This window comes from Pseudorca crassidens, chromosome X, assembly GCF_039906515.1.
Source record: "Pseudorca crassidens isolate mPseCra1 chromosome X, mPseCra1.hap1, whole genome shotgun sequence".
NCBI classification, from domain to species: Eukaryota; Metazoa; Chordata; class Mammalia; order Artiodactyla; family Delphinidae; genus Pseudorca; species Pseudorca crassidens.
Window position 1 is genome coordinate 56,623,887 of NC_090317.1, and position 18,322 is coordinate 56,642,208.

Genomic DNA, 18,322 nt, shown 5'->3' on the forward strand with positions numbered 1-18,322 from the left:
AGTTTGACAGGACTGAGGAAAACAGAGACTCCATTCTTGGAGGGCACACACAAAGTAGTGTGAGCATCAGGACCCAGGGGGAAGGAGCAGTGACCCCATAGGCGAAAGAACCAGACCTACCTGCTAGTGTTGGAGGGTCTTCTGCAGGGGTGGAGGGTGGCTGTGGCTCACTTTGGGGACAAGGACACTGGCAGCAGAAGTTCTGGGAGGTACTCCTTGGTGTGACCCCTCCCACAGTCTGCCATTAGCCCCACCAAAGAGCCTGTAGCCTCCAGTGCTGGGTAGTCTTAGGCCAAACAACCAACCAGGAGGGAACTCAGACCCACCCAGCAGCAGGAAAGCAGATGAAAGTTTTACTGAGCCCTGCCCACCAGAGCAACAACCAGCTATACCCACCACCAGTCCCTCCTATCAGGAATATTGCACAATCCTCTTACATAGGCTCATCCACCAGAGGGCAGACAGCAGAAGCAATAAGAACTACAATCCTGCAGCCTGTGGAACAAAAACAACATTCACAGAAAGACAGACAAAATGAAAAGGCAGAGGATTATGTACCAGATGAAGGAACAAGACAAAACCCCAGAAAAACAGCTAAATGATGTGGTGATAGGCAACATTACAGAGAAAGATTTCAGAATAATGATAGTGAAGATGATCCAGGACCTCAGAAAAAAAATGGAGGCAAAGACCAACAAGTTGCAAAATATGTTTAACAAAGACCTAGAAGAATTAAAGAACAAACAAACAGAGATGAACAATACAAACACTGAAATGAAAAATACACTAGAAAGAATCCATAGCAGAATAACAGAGGCAGAAGGATGGATAAGTGACCTGGAAGACAGAATGGTGGAATTCACTGCTGCAGAACAGAATAAAGAAAAAAGAACGAAAAGAAATGAAGACAGCCTAAGAGACCTCTGGGAGAACATTAAATACAACAACATTCGCATTATAGGGGTCCCAGAAGGAGAAGAGAGAGAGAAAGGACCAGAAAAAATATTTGAAGAGATTATAGTTGAAAACTTCCCTAACATGGGAAAGGAAATAGCTACCCAAGTCCAGGAAGTGCAGAGTTCCAAACAGGACAAACACAAGGAGAAGCACACTGAGACACTTAGTAATTAAATTGATAAAAATTAAAGAAAAATAAAAATTATTAAAAGCAACAAGGGAAAAGCAACAAATAACATACAAGGAAACTCCCACAAGGTTAACAGCTGATTTCTCAGCAGAAACTCTACAAGCCAAAAGGAAGTGGCATGATATATTTAAAGTGATGAAAGGGAAAAATCATCAACCAAGATTACTCTACTCAGCAAGGATCTCATTCAGAATTGACAGAGAAATCAAAACTTTTACAGACAAGAAAAGCTAAGAGAATTCAGCACCACCAAACCAGCTCTACAACAAATGTTAAAGGAACTTATCTAGGGAGGAAACACGAGAAGGAAAAGACCTACAAAAACAAACCCCCCAAAATTAAGAAAGTGATCATCGGAACATACATATTGATAATTACCTTAAATGTGAATGGATTAAATGTTCCAACCAAAAGACAAAGGCTTGCTGAATGGAGACAAAAACAAGACCCATATATATGCTGTCTACAAGAGACACACTTCAGACCTAGGGACACATACAGACAAAAAGTGAGGGGATGGAAAACGATATTCCATGCAAATGGAAATCAAAAGAAAGCTGGAGTAGCAATATTCATATCAGATAAAATAGACTTTAAAATAAAGAATGTTACAAGAGACAAGGAAGGACACTACATAATGATCAAGGGATCAATCCAAGAGTACAATATAACAATTATAAATATATATGCACCCAACATAGGAGCACCTCAATATATAAGGCAAATGCTAACAGCTGTAAAAGAGAAAATCGACAGTAACACAATAATAGTGGAGGACTTTAACACCTCACTTACACCAATGGAGAGAACATCCAGACAGAATGATAATTATGAAACACAAGCTTTAAATGACACATTAGACCAGATAGATATAATTGACATTTATAGGACATTCCATCAGAAAACAGCAGATTACACTTTCTTCTCAAGTGTACATGGAATATTCTCCAGGACAGGTCACATCTTGGGTCACAAATTAAGCATCAGTAAAGTTAAGAAAATTTAAATTATGTCAAGCATCTTTTCAGACCACATGTTATGAGATTAGAAGTAAATTACAGGGGAAAAAATGTAAAAAACACAAACACATGGAGGCTAAACAATACGTTACTAAATAACCAAGAGATCACTGAAGTAATCAAGAGGAAATCAAAAAATATGTAGAGACAAATGACAATGAAAACATGATGAGCCAAAACCTATGGGATTCAGCAAAAGCAGTTTTAAGAGGGAAGTTTATACCAATACAATCCTACCTCAAGAAACAAGAAAACATCTCAAACAATCTAACCTCACACCTAAAGGAACTAGAGCAAGAGGAACAAACAAAACCCAAAGTTAGTGGGAGGAAAGACATCAGAAAGGTTAGAGCAGAAATAAATGAAATAGAAACAAAGAAAACAATAGCAAAGATCAATAAAACTAAAAGCTGGTTCTTTGAGAAGATAAACAAAATTGGTAAACCTTTAGCCAGATTCACCAAGAAAAAGAGGGAGAAGACTCAAATCAATAAAATTAGAAATGAAAAAGGAGAAATTACAATGGACACCACAGAAACACAAAACATCACAAAAGATGACTACAAGCAACTCTATACCAATAAAATGGACCACCTGGAAGAAATGGACAAATTCTTATAAAGGTATAACCTTCCAAGACTGAACCAGGAAGAAATAGAAAATATGAACAGACCAATCACAAGCACTGAAATTGAAACTGTGATTAAAAATCTTCCAACAAACAAAAGCCCAGGACCAGTTTGCTTCACAGACTAATTCTGTTCAAACATTTAGAGAAGAGCTAACACCCATACTTCTCAAACTCTTCCAAAAAAGTGCAGAGAAAGAACACTCCCAACCTCATTCTATGAGGCCACCATCATGCTGATACCAAAAGCAGACAAAAATACTACAAGAAAAGAAAATTACAGACCAATATCACTGATGAATATAGATGCAAAAATCCTCAGCAAGATACTAGCAAAGAGATTTCAACAACACATTCAAAGGATCATACACCATGACCAACTGGGATTTATCACAGGGATGCAAGGATTCTTCAATATATGAAAATCAATTTGATACACCATATTAACAAATTAAGGAATAAAAACGATATGATCATCTCAATAGATGCAGAAAAAGCTTTCAACCAAATTCTACACCTATTTGTGATTAAAAACTCTCCAGAAAATGGGCATAGAAGGAACTACCTCAACATAATAAAGTCTATATATGACAAACACACAGCAAATATCATTCTCAATGGTGAAAAACTGAAAGCATTTCCTCTAAGATCAGGAACAAGACAAGGATATCCCCTCTCATCACTTCTATTCAACATAGTATTGGAAGTCCTAGCCATGGCAATCAGAGAAGAAAAATAAACAAAAGGAATTCAAATTGGAAAAGAAGTAAAACTGTCACTGTTCACAGATGACATGGTACTTATACATGGATAATCCTAAAGTTGCCACCAGAAAACTACTAGAGCTAATCAATGAATTTAGTAAAGTTGCAGGATACAAAAATAATACACAGAAATCTCTTGCATTCCTATACACTAACAATGAAAGATCAGAAAGGGAAATTAAGGAAATAATCCCATTCACCATTGCAACAAAAAGAATAAAATACATAGGTATAAACCTACCCAAGGAGGTAAAAAAACCTGTACTCAGAAAACTATAAAACACTGATGAAAGAAATCAAAGATGACACAAACAGATGGAGAGATATACCATGTTCTTGGATTGGAAGAATCAATATTGTGAAAATGACTATACTACCCAAATCAATCTACAGATTGAATGCAATCCCTGTCAATTTACCAATGGCAGTTTTTACAGCTCTAGAACGAAAAACCTTAAAATTTGTATAGAGACACAAAAGACCCTGAAGAGCCAATGCAATCTTGAGGGAAAAAAATGGAGCTGGAAGAATCAGACTCCCTGACTTCAGACTATACTACAAAGCTTCAGTAATCAAGACAATATGGTTCTGGCACAAAAATAGAAATATAGATAAATGGAACAGGATAGAAACCCCAGAGGTAAACCCATGCACCTATGGTCAACTAATCTATGACAAAGGAGACAAGGATATACAATGGAGAAAAGACAGTCTATTCCAAAAGTGATGCTGGGAAAACTGGACAGCTACATGTAAAAGAAGGAAATTAAAACACTCCCTGACACCCTGTACAAAAATAAACTCAAAATGGATTAAAGACCTAAATATAAGTCCGGACAGTATAAAACTCTTACAGGAAAACATAAGAAGAACACTCTTTGACATAAATCACAGCAAGATCTTTTTTGACCCACCTCCTAAAGTAATGGAAATAAAAACAAAAATAAACAAATGGGACCTAATGAAACCTAAAAGCTTTTGCACAGCAAAGGAAACTATAAACAAGATGAAAAGACAACCCTGAGAATGGGAGAAAATATTTGCAAACGAGTCAATAGACAAAGGATTAATCTCCAACATATATAAACAACTCATGCAGCCCCATATTAAATAAAACAAACAACCCAGTCAAAAAATGGCAGAAGACCTAAGTAGACATTTCTTCAAAGAAGCCATACAGATGGCCAAGAGGCACATGAAAAGCTGCTCAACATCACTAATTATTACAGAAATGTAAATCAAAACTACAATGAGGTATAACACTGGTCAGAATGACCATCATCAGAAAATCTACAAACAACAAATGCTGGAGAGGGTGTGGAAAAAAGGGAACCCTCTTGCACTGTTGGTGGGAATGTAAATTGATACAGCCACTAGGGAGAACAGTATGGAGGTTCCTTAAAAAACTAAAAATAGAATTACCATATGACCCAGCAATCCCACTACTGGGCATATACCCAGAGAAAACCATAATGCAAAAAGACACATGCACCCCAATATTCATTGCAGCACTATTTCCAATAGCCAGGTCATGGAAGCAACCTAAGTGTCCATCGACAGATGAATGGATAAAGAAGATGTGGAATATATATACAATGGAATATTGCTCAGCCATAAAGTGGAATGAAATTGGGTCATTTGTAGAGACGTGGATGGACCTAGAGACTGTTATGCAGAGTGAAGTAAGTCAGAAAGAGAAAAACAAATATCGTATACAAATCCACATATGTGGAATCTAGAAAAATGGTGCAGATGAACCAATTTGCAAGGCAGAAATAGAGACACAGTTGTAGCGAACAAAGGTATGGACACCAAGGGGGGAAAGCAGGGTGGGGGGTGGTAGTGATGGTTGGATGAATTGGGAGCTTGGGATTGACATATATACACTAATATATATATATAACAGGTAACTATTAAGAACCTGCTGTATTAAAAAAATAAATTTAAAAAATAAAAATTAAAAAAAAGTTTGTTCTGGCATTTTTGACAATGGTTCCTTTTCTTGACACCCTGCAGAAGCAGAAGGAGATATTTTCCAATATTTAGTGTTGAGCCAAGTCAAGCTCCTAGAGGTAAATCTCACAATATTTTGGAGGACACTCTATGACTGGGTCCCCTTGGAGTTTTTCACTCTCAGGATTGTCCATACCGAGCTTCTGGGAATTCATAAATTAGAGTTTAGGTTTTTCTACCCTGTCACTGTTTCTTGAGCCAGTTTCTGCTGGTGAGTCTTTGCTCCAGTAAAAAGTGACTCTCTTTATTTGCCTTTCTCTCTCTACAATCTTAGGGAGAGCAGTTTGTCCCGTGTCCTCCCCTCTCTTACAAATCCAAGAAGAGTTGTTGATTTTTCAGTCTGTTCAGTTTTTTACTTGTTGTTAGGACAGAATGGTGACTTCCAAGCTCCTTTCATGTGGACCAGAAACCAGAAATCCTACACTTACTTTTTCAGAAAGACCAAGGCTAAGTGAGTGAGCTGTGAAAACATATGTACTATATTACAGAATCTTCCTCAATTTGCTTATGACTTTTTTCACTTATATATTATTATTATTTTTTATTTTATTTTATTTTTTTTGCGGTACGCGGGCCTCTCACTGTTGTGGTCTCTCCCGTTGCGGAGCACAGGCTCCGGACGCGCAGGCTTAGTGGCCATGGCTCATGGGCCCAGCCGCTCCGCGGTATGTGGGATCTTCCCGGACCGGGGCACGAACCCGTGTCCCCTGCATCGGCAGGCGGACTCTCAACCACTGCACCACCAGGGAAGCCCTATATTAGATTTTTATAACTGGATTTCTACAACGTCTCTATTCTTCCCCATAATAACAACTACAATCCATGATATTTATTCCACCATATCTATCTTTGCCATCATATAAAGCATCCAAGTGAAGAAAGACAAATAGGTAAACACTATTAAACTATGTGACACAGAGAACATTTGATTTTCTCGTTGAAATGTATGCTAAGAGCACACTGATATCAAACCTCAGAAATGAAAGACAACAAGAAAGGCAACAAATTTCTGACAATATCATCTCTTGTTTCATCTGAAACTCAAAGGAAAACTAATATTAGCTCCACTAAGCTAAATTATTAGTAAACCTATGATAAGACACCAAGCTATCTAAACATGATCTGACAGAGTAGATAATGCAAATGACATTCCCAAAATGATTGGATTAATTTTGGCTTAGTTTCTTTATTTGAATAGCTCAGAGGAAAAGATAAGGCAACAAATATCTGCTCTAGGGTATGATATCTGACATTGAATTATCCAACAGAAAAAGAATAGGGCTGACTCTTAGCATCGAAATAAGAGAGGGAAAACTGTTAAACCTTACAGATGAAAATTCTCCAGGAACTTAGAGAGTGGTATAGAGAGGCAGGTAAGGAACTGTCAGAAAGAAATTATTTTGTGGCAAGTAGTAGTTCTACAAAATGTATTTTGATATCTCTTAGGATTAGTGATTAAGGATTAGTTCCTTTCATTCATTTATTTATTCACTTATTCACTCACTCATTCATTTATTCACTTGAGAAATATTCACAGAAAATGGCTTAATTGCCCCTCAGTGATCACCTGGCATTTACTCTTCTTTGTAACCCTAGTATGGAGCACAGTGGCTGACCTATACAGGTTTGAGCAAACATCTGAAGGAAATGAGGAACTAAAGTATATGATGTACTCACTGTAAGCTAGATTTCAAGGAAAGGTGTTCTAAAACTTTCTTTCATTCAATATTTAACTAACATAGTACCCAACAGAGAAGAGGGAAAAAGGCTAAACATACATTTTTGGCACTATATGAGTGCAAGCTTGAATGATTAAACTAGAGATTCATTACTAGTTCTATCTTTATTCTCTTTGTTAATTCCATAACATGCTACATTCTTAGATTCTGCTAGATACATACATCTATTCTCAATTTCAATACCACAAGGAAAGTCCATCAAGCTGGAAAATATGAGCCATTAGTCACTTTGTACTTCACAAGATCACAGGGCAACACACCTAATGAAAATGATCAAGAATAACTTGAAAGAATGAAAATTTTAAATAGTAAAGCCATGCTTATCTAAGACCTGTTTTCTTTAGTGTTGGGCTTATGTTTCATAGGTTTTAAGCCTACTACTATATACTTATATGTACAACGCCTTTGGTGCATGATTGAAATGAGAAGCTTGGGAAAATTAATCTATGTAATTGTATGAAATGAGCTTACAGTCATTTTAAAAGTTCAGAGCCAATCAATTTAATATGGATATGACTGCCCTGTAAATTCTAAAATAGAAATGTATTATGACCAATGAGTATATTTCACATGGATCAATTCTGCCTTCAGGTAAGTATACCTAACTTTACTTCTACTAGAAGCATGAGTATGGTAAAATTGACCTATATAGTATATTCTTTCAATATGAGCACAACTCACAATGTATAATATTTCATCTTAAAGTTAATAAAGAGAAACTTATTTTACTTTCTTTAGTATCAGACCTTATTGGGTAAGACCCAATAGTATCTCAACTCAGCTTGGTTTTTGTTTGTTTGCTTGTTGCTTTCTTTATGAAATTAATCTTTCTTCTCACATAAGTGGAAGTGAAATAGAAAGAAAATTCTAAAAATGAATTGTAAATGTTACAAAAGGAAGAAATATATGTACCTTTGGTTTGATTACATTGTAACTATTAACATCTTTCATCACTCTCTCTCTCTCTCACACACACATACACACACACAGACACACACACACATCAGGAGATTAGTCTCAATGCCAAGGTGTAAAATGCATATGAGTCACTTCCATAAGTTTCCATTATGATTTATGTTTAGCATTTATGAAACTGGAAAATAAATTTTTGAGTTTGTAATAGGTAAAACATCTATCTCTCTACAAATTTAACTAGTTAAAAGTGGAAAATACTGCATTAGAAGTTGTGATGGCTAGTTTTATGTGTTAATATGGCTTGGCTATAGCACTGAGTTATATAATCAGACACTAATCTAGGTATTGCTGTGATGGCTGTTTTGTATGACATCCAAAATCAGTTGCCTTTAAGTAAATAAAATTCACAGTCAATAATGTAAGTTTTTTATATATATATAATTATAAATATATATGTATATTTTATATATATAGTCATGGATGTGGGGGGTGTACATACACACACACACACACACACACACACACACACACACACATTCATGACAAAATAAGGAGAAATACTCACAACAGTTACTCTTCCAGGTTATGTAACTGGCCACATGGTAAGTATAACTACCTTCATCTACTAGCCATTCTGTATTCCCATGGCCTTCTCCAAGCACCTTAACTGGTCCTGGTTCTTTACCTGGTAGAGTGACCCAAACCTTCATCCTAAAAGATTGGTGCCATTAATAGTCCTGTCTGGACTAGGTTGCTGTGGTTTTCCATTGACCTTAATATATTAAGGGCATGGTAATAATAATATATTAAGGGCATGGTAATAATAATAGACACCCTAAGAGATCTCCTGTATTTCAGACACACTCTTCCTTGCCTCTATTATGGAGTAGTTCAATTTCTTCTTGGTAGTTGGGATCCATCACCTCCAGCAGCACAGTAATTCCCTTCTTTGCTGTTGATTCAGTGGCATGAGGAGCCTAAAGTGGTCAGGCAGTTGTCTTAAATTCCAGTTTAATGGAATCATTGTTGTCTCTACTAGTAGAAGCATTTTTCCCTTCAGAGCAAAAACCTCTAGGACAGAAGAACATAAGGTCCTGGAGAAAAGGAAGCAAAATTTTGCTAGTGTGTCACTAAGGGATCACAGTGAGTGGTGCCATTCCTACTTCCACTCCTTGATTCCTGGACCTGTGAATCCCAGCTATTGGAGAAACAACACCATATTTTTGATGCTGATTCAGAGCATACACAGCCTTCTGGAGAATACTGCCCAGTACTTCAAAGTATTGGCACCTAGTTGGCACTGTAACTGAGTCTTTAAAAGGCCATTCCACCATTGTATCAAGCCAGCAGCTTCAGGATGGTAAAGGACATGGTAACACCAGTGAGTTCCACGGGCCTATTACTACACTTCATTTGTTGTGAAGTGACTTTCTTGATCAGAAACAATGCTGTGGGATTTCCCTGGTGGCACAGTGGTTAAGAATCTGCCTGCCAATGTAGGGGACACGGGTTTGAGTTCTGGTCCAGGAATATCCCACATGCCGCGGAGCAACTAAGCCCGTGCGCCACAACTACTGAGCCTGCACTCTAGAGCCCATAAGCCACAACTACAGAAGCCCACGTGCCTAGAGTCCATGCTCTAGGCTTCTCTTGTTGCTCTAGGCAACAAGAGAAGACACCACAATGAGAAGCCTACGCACCGCAACGCAGAGTAGCCCCTGCTCTCCACAACTAGAGAAAGCCCGTGCGCAGCAACCAAGACCCAATGCAGCCAAAAATAAATTTATAAAAAAAGAAACAAGAAACAATGCTGTGTATAATACCATGACAGTGGAAGACATTCTGTAAGTCGGTGGATAGCAGTTTTGGAAGAGGCATTATGAGTAGGGAAGGAAAATCCATATTCAGGGTAAGTGTCTGTTCCAGTAAGAACAAAATGATGCCCTTTCCATGATGAAAGGGGTCCAATGTAACCAACCTGCCACCAGTAGTTAATTAATCACGCTGGGGAATGGTGCCATACTGGAGACTCATTGTTGGTTACTGATGCTGGCATTGGATACTCAGTGGTGGCTGTAACCAAGTCAGCCTTGATGAAGTCCATGTTGCTGAGTCAATGCATAAGAGAAGCCTCTTCCACAGGAAAAGAAAACTCATCAGAATGTAGGAGCTCAATGTCTCCAAGTTCATCAGGGTCTCCCACAAGTCCCAAATCCAACTTTTAGTATCCCATTTCTTCCCAATCAATGTCTTCACATTAACTCTAAACATCCTACAAGGCTGAGAATTCAATTTGCATTGTAATTCAGACAGTAGGAGGATGAGATTCTTGGTTTGATTTTCAGCAATCTCGTTCCAGCAGCTATAGGAAATAAGGGTTTCCTTCATGGTACACATAGAAATTTTCAGGTCATTTATGCAGTGCTTGAGTTGGGAATTCAAATCCATGCACTCATCTTTTTCTTTCCCTACTTTGTCCAGCAACATTAGGAGCAACTAGCCAATATCACTTCACTAGTTAGCTTGTCAAAAGTGTTCCAAAGTATCATATACACAGTCACTCAGATCCTTACTTCTTGTAAGTGGTTGATTAGGAGTATCTAACGGTGACATTTTGTGTATCTATATTGTCAGATTATGCCATGGTCCATGAGTGTTCTCTTTACTACTAGAAAGAGTCATTAGCACATTTAAATATAATCAGATTAGAGAGCCGTTTCCAGAAACCCCAGAACCCAATTTAAAAAAACTCATCTTTAAAATTCTGTCTCTCTAGAACCACTCTGGGTACCAAAATCTGTATTAGTCAGGGTTCTCCTGAAAAACAGAATTAATTGTATACATACAATTATATATATATATATATATATATATATATATATATATATATATATATATATATATATACACAATTCTATAATATATATACTATTCTGTTTTTCTTTCTCTGGAGAACCCTGACTCCCTGACTGATAGAACTTTTGGTACTGGGAAATGAGGTGCTACTGTAACAATAATGAAATTGTGGAAGTGGCTTTGGAATTGGGTAATAAGTAGAAGCTGGAAGAATTTTGAGGCACATAATAAAAAATGCTTAAATTGTGTTGAAGAGAACATTGGTAGAAATATGGATGTTAAAGGTGATTCTGGTGAGAGTTCAGAAGGAAATGAAGAATATGGTAAAGAGAATTTCTATTATCTTAGAGAATACATATATCACCATGAACAGAATGTTGATTCGAATATGGTGTTAAATGAGTTTCTGGTGAGATTTCAGAAGGAAGTGAGGAGCGTGTTATCGGACACTGGAGGAAAGGCAATCTTCATTTTAATGTGGCGAAAAACTTGGCTTAATTGTGCTCTGCTGTTAGTGGGAAGATAAAACTTCTAAGTAAGTTCTGAGACATATAGCTGAGATTTCCAAGCAAAGTGTGGAATGTACAGTCTGCTTTCTCCTTGTTCCTTGCTTACAATAAAGTGTGAGAAGAATGAGATAAACTGAGAACAGAACTGTTAAGCAAAAAGGAACCAGACTTGATTATTTGGAAAATTCTTAGCATGCCCAGTTAGCATTTTCTGGGCTAAGTGTGTGACTGCACAAACTTTTCCTGAAGAAATTATGCCTGTGACTCATGGATCCAATCCAGTCAACCATCTCAGTAGAAGCCAGGAATAGATGTGGGTTATCCAGTTCTGTAATGGCATGGATCCCCTTGACATACATGGAAGAACTGACAAGATTTTTGAGAACGTTATATCAGAAGGAACACTGCAAGCTGTGACTGAAGGAGCCAGAGACAGGATGAAATGCAGAAAGGCTATCAGATTTCAGAGGTTCTACTGGTAGAAACAGACTGATAGAAGTATTCACACATGAGCTCTTCTTCAAGAAAAAGAATGACTATCAGGGCAGAGTCATGGGTGCAGAGGCAGAGAAGCTAGAGACAGGAACAGAGGCAGGGCCTGGCAGGGCTTGGCAGGGCCTCCTTGGGCCCAAAGGGTAGATTTGGTAAAAGAAGTTTATTTTTCAGGCTACAAAAACTAGTGGACTCTTCCCTTCTGGGTTTCAGATTTGCTTGAGACTACTGACTTATTTATTCCTTCCAATTTCTCCCTTTCATAATGGGAATGTCTATCCTTTGCTTGTACTATCATTGTATTTGCAAACAGATAACTTGTTTTCTGTTTCACAGGTCCACAGATGATGAGGAATTTTGTCCCAAGGTGAATCATACCCAGAGTCTCACACATACCTGATTTAGTGTGCTTAAATGAGATTTGGAATTTTTGACTTGATATTTAGATGAGATTTTAGAGTTAATGCCAGAATGGTTTAAGACTGTTGGGGATGTTGGGATGGGATGAGTATATTTTGTATTTTGTATTCTTGTGTGAGAAAGATGTGAATTTTGGGGGGTAGAGAGCATACTGTACTAGGTTGAACAGTATCCTCCCAAAATCCATGCCTACGTGGAACTCAGAATATGATCTTGCTTGGAAATAGAGTATCTGTAGGTGTAATGAAGTTAAATGAGATTATACTAGATTTGGGTGGGCATTAAATCCAAAGATTGGTGTCCTTATAAGGAGAAAAAGAGTTGGACAACCACAAAAACACACAGAGGGAAGAAGTCCACATGAAGACTGAGGCAGAGATTGGAGTGATGCAGCCACAAACCAAGGGACAACAAGGATTGCTGGGACCACTGAAGCAAGGAGGAGGTGAGGATGGGTTCTGCCCTAGAGGTTTCAAGAGAGAAAGAGCTCTGCTGACACCAGGATTTCAGACTTCTTGCCTCCAGATCCATAAGAAAATAAATTCCTGTTGTTTTAAGCCAGTTTGTGTAATTTTGTTATAACACCATAGGAAACTAAAAAAGAAGGTGTAAGTCTGTAAACAATTTTAACAATTTTACTCAAATAACATTTCTGTTTACAATAAGTCTGTAAACAATTTTAACAATTTTAACAATTTTACTCAAATAACATTTCTGTCAATGGTGAGAATACACACACACATAAATTGATTCTAATTTCAGATTAATATATATATATATATATATATATATACATTTACAGATAAATATGTAGATACATCTTAATCTACAATCAGAATCAACTAATCCATACAACATGGCCTTGTATTTCTTTCTTAGTTTCTTGGAAATGTAATCATTGTCAACAAAAGACTTGTCAGTTTCTCATCTTTTCAAAGAGGATTGGAGAATACAAACTTCCTGTGGGTGAGATAAGTTCATTCATCTTACAAAAAGCAATAGAGAATGCATCCTAATGTAACACACATCATAAAGTATTTAAACAACTTTACTGCAGCATTCAAAATACAAATATGAGCAGTCATTCTTTCCCTTTTTCCTCCTCCTCTCTCCCATATTATCTGGGTTTACTGAAGTTACAGTTTTAAGACTGGGAAGTGTGACTAGGGAAAGGTGTGTTCCCCGCCACCCCCCCACCCACCCCCCACCCCCGGCAATTCTTCAAATGTGTCAGTATCATAAAAGACAGAAAGGCTGTAGCAATGTTCCAGACTCAAGGAGACTAAAAAGAGACAACAGCTAAATGCAATATACTTGGATCCTAGGTTGGATTCTGTACTGGAGGGGTTTAAAATAAGTTTTAAGGACACTACATGTCAATTGACATAACTGGAATATGGATATTAAAGTCTTTTATAGATGTTAAAGTTAATGATTATATATACCAGATAGAGTACTGGTTTCCTTCCTTCCTCCTTTTCCTGTCAGAAGTTTTTCAAAAACTAAAGAAGTTTTAGCCCCACAATGAATTTTTGAAGGCTTTATTTCTTCATAAAAAATGAATTTACCAAAACGTTATGAAACATTACTTTAAAAAGTTAATGGAGTGTAATCTGTAAAAATGTTGAGTAGCTATGTTGTACACATGAAACTAGCATGATGTTGTAAATCAACTAAACTTCAATTTTAAAAAAAAGTTATAAAAGTATTGTAACGATGTTAAATTTGCTAAAGTTGATCATATAAAAGAATGTCTCTCTTAGGAAATACACAAAGAAGTATCTGTAAGTAAAGGCCAGGATGTATGTAACTCACTCAGAAGTGTATGTGTATATGTGTGTGTGTGTGTGTGCATACATATATATATGAGAGAGAGAGACAGAGACAGAGATAGAGACAGAAAGACAGAGAATTAATTAATATAAAGCTGATGGGGTAAAATGTTAAGGGATGCTGAATCTGTGTTATTGATTGTGTTATCTGTATTATTGTTGGAGAGGAATTCCTTGAACCGCTCTTATTTATTCAGGTAACTCTCATTGGTGGACAGTGGGTGTGGCTCAACTTGCCAGCCCAGAGCCCCGGCGCTGGGTGAGCCCCGGCCCCTCCACCCCCCAATCCCTCCCCAGACCCCTGTACCCCCGATCCCCCTCCATGCCTCCGCCCCCTTCCACGCCCCCCTACCTGGTCCCTTCCTCCTTCACTTCCCCGCCCCTCCCCCCTCTAACGTAAACCCTGCCCACCCCACCCCACCTACCTCACTCCCTGAGGCACCCGCCCTGGGAGACACCACGCAGCCTCATCAGCGTGGCCCCTGTGACCTCACTGAGCGGGTCCCCCCCAGGCGGCGGCACTAGCAATGTCTCCAGGCGGCTGTGTCTTGGGGCGGTGCGGCCTCCAGGCTGCGTGGCCTCCAGCTCAGGAGAGCGCCGAGGAGGAAGCGGTGGCCACGAGCTACTAGCGTCCAGTGGCGCATCAGGTATGGTGGAGCGCCCGACTCCCTCCTCAGTCCCATTCTCCCACTCTCCGCCACCATCCGCCTCCCACGACGCCCCCCTCGACGCTGCAGCCGGCCTTCAGTCCACCCATCTACCTGCGCCGTCTGTCACCATTCCTCCCACCCCATGATCACCACCATCGCCTTCTACCTGTCGCCAGGCCCAGCGCCAAGGATTGGCCACGTGTCACAGATGATGGCCTTAAAGTGCATCCACAAGGAGCTCCTCGACCTGTCCCGCGACCCCCACCCCACCCCCACCCCACCCCCGCCCAGAGCTCAGCAGGGCTAGTGGGGGATGACATGTTCCACTGGCATGCGACCATAATGGGGCCCAATGACAGCCCCTACCAGGGAGGAGTCTTCTTCCTAAAGGTCCAGTTTCCCTCCAATTACCCATTCAAACCACCCAAGATCGCATTCACCACCCGAATTTACCATCCAAACATTAAAAGAAACAGAAACATCTGCCTGGACATCCTTAGATCTGAGTGATCACCAGCACTGACAATTTCCAAAGTATTGTTATCCACTTACTCCCTGTTGTGCGACACCAACGCAGATGATTCTTTGGTTCCAGAAATTGCTAAGATCTACACAAAGGATAGGAGGAAGTATGACAGAATTGCTCGGGAATGGACTAATAAATACGCCATGTAATTTAAAAATAAATGATAATCCCATCACCTTATTAAAGCTGGCAGTTTAATTGGTTATCTTTTGTCAGCTTTCTATGAAAGGAGGGCTCCCCATCCTCTGGGCATATGTGGTAACACCTCCTATGTATCAGGGTGTGTGGAGGTGGTGGAGCAAGTCTGCAGGTGGAAACAAGGGTGGAGGAGGGATTGGTGAGTGGGGGTAAGGTTGGGGGTTTGGGTGAGTGTGAGACCAGTTTTAACTAAGTTTTCGTTATTGATTTAGCATTAGGAAAGCAAGAACAAGGAGGTGGTGGCTTTAGGATAAGGAGAGCAGTTCCACCAACCAGAGAGATAATTTTTAATGTGAGTCTTTTAGAACTGACAACGGTGAGGACAAACAATGAAGATTACAAAGCTAGTCAGGTGTCCACTTTATTCTGAAGAAACTTTGGGTGTTGATTTTGAACAAGATTAGTATTAACCAATATCCTTGTAACTGGGCAAGACCCACGCTCCAGGTCCTCTGCCTGCCTCTTGTCTGCAGAAAAGCCATAGTTTCTCAGGGCTCCCCTGAGTCACAAAAGCCTGACTCAAGAATTAATGATTGAAAGGATGTGACCATGTAGTGACAAAAGTAGCAGTTGGGCCAGGTGAACTGGTAACAATTTAAACAGTAAATCAGCCATGACAGTCATGGAATCCTTAGTTCCTCCCTGAAATACATAGATAACAGTATCTGAGGCAGACACTGAGTTGATTTACAGATGCTAAACCCCCACCAAATGGAGGAAGTTAACTACTTGATGACCATGAGCATGTAGACGCAGACCTAATGGAGCCTGAGGATTGATGTTAACCTCTGTGACACCACCCTGTTACCTCACCATCAACAAATCAGACAATTGTGTGCTGATCATACATCCTGCGACTCCCCTCCTTCATCTTGCTTTTAAAAATGCTTCCCTGAAACCTACTGGGGAGATCAGGTTTTTTGAGCATTAGCTACCCTAGACCCCTTGTCTGGAGCCTTAAAATAAAGACTGCACTTTCCTTCTCTGCAACCCGGTGTCAGTAGACTGGCTTTACTGCAAGCAGGAGAACAGCCCCAAGTTTGGTTCGGTAACATCCTCTATTTTGAGGTCCATATTTAACTGGCAAAATTAAATGGATTTGGAGTTGTTACAAAATAAAATGATGAGTTTTATTCCCAGTCTTCTCCACCTCCCACTCCTTCAATCCCTATCTTTGTTGTCACTCTCCCACTCTGGATTGTAGGCTGCTTCTCAGGACATACCTATTAGCACTCATTTGTCTTATGGTTTCTCAAGAACTGTGTATGGTCTAAGATTTTACCCAGCTTACAGGCCTACATGTGAGCCAATGGAGGCTGGCAGAATGACACAGACTCTTGGGTTAGAGACAGGACTTAGGGCCCAGCAGGCAGCATGAGCTTCACATGACATTAGTTCCCCTTACCCCACAACACTCAACAGGGAGATGTGGAGCAGACCAGGAGGGTGCTGCACCTACAGTGGGTTTGTGTAACAGCCAAGTTACCCCAAGCTAAGGAAACCCCCAATCTTAGAAAGGGAAATTCTACCAAACCTGACCAACTTTTGCCCCAGAAGGAAATGCAATCTTTATTAACCTGCTCAGGAAACAAATCCATCCTCCACCCTGGAAGACCCTCTATCTTCCAAGGCTGTTTGCTATACAAATGTCCTTGAAAGAGTAGTCTAGGACAAATACTGTCACAAGATGTGTAGAAACACCACGGAGAATTGCACCCCAGCAGTCTTAACTGCTTGGATGTATCTGATTGTAAAGGTAAAAATTAATTTTATGAAAATACTTGTGTGTGCTGGAAAAGATCCAATTTTCCCTTTAGAACTTGTACATTCAGGAATGTCTAACCAGTGAAATAAGCAGATTACTTAAAACCTTTAAAAAATACTATAATCCACTCTTTTTAATGGCAGAGAGGGATTAAAATTTTAAGTAAAAACATGAAAATATTAATGGCTTAACATTTAAAAAAATATTTATCAAAATAAGTCAAAAATATTTATCAAAAGTACTAACACCTCAAATATAAAATTTCCTTTTACCTATACATTCAGGCAGTGATGCCAAATAGGAATGTTCTATATCTGTACTATCCAATATAGTAGACACTAGCCGCTGTAGCTATTGACCACTTGAAGTTTAGTGTGATCAGGCAACTGGATTTTTATTCAATTTTCATTAATTTTAAATTAAAATATTAAATTAATTATATTGGAATAGCCATGTACAGCCAGTCACTACTGTATCATGAAAGAAATTGAGGATTTGGTGACATGGGGACATTTTTTCTTTTATCTTTTCTTCCCTAATTATTGATTTAAATTTTTTATGATCAGAGATAGTGTGGAGAAAGAATGGGAGCTCGGAGCAAAAACCTGTGTTCTTATCCAGGCTCCACCAATATCTAATTGTGTGACAATATCTAATTGTGTGACTCTAAATATGTTACCTAACCCCTATGAACCTTAGTTTCTTTTTATTTTAATTTTATTTTTAGTTTTTGGCGGTACACGGGCCCCTCACTGTTGTGGCCTCTCCTGCCACAGAGCACAGGCTCCAGATGCACAGGCCCAGCAGCCATGGCCCACGGGCCCAGCCGCTCCGCGGCATGTGGAATCT

At 39.1% G+C, this 18,322-nt stretch overlaps 2 pseudogenes; one reads left to right on the forward strand and one right to left on the reverse strand.

Annotated features, from left to right (window-relative positions):
• Nucleotides 1–433: 433 nt before the first annotated feature.
• LOC137216634 (uncharacterized) overlaps nucleotides 434–18,322 on the reverse strand; it is a 65,619-nt pseudogene continuing 47,730 nt past the window's right edge.
• Nucleotides 15,196–15,659, forward strand: LOC137216455 (ubiquitin-conjugating enzyme E2 D2-like; annotated as a pseudogene).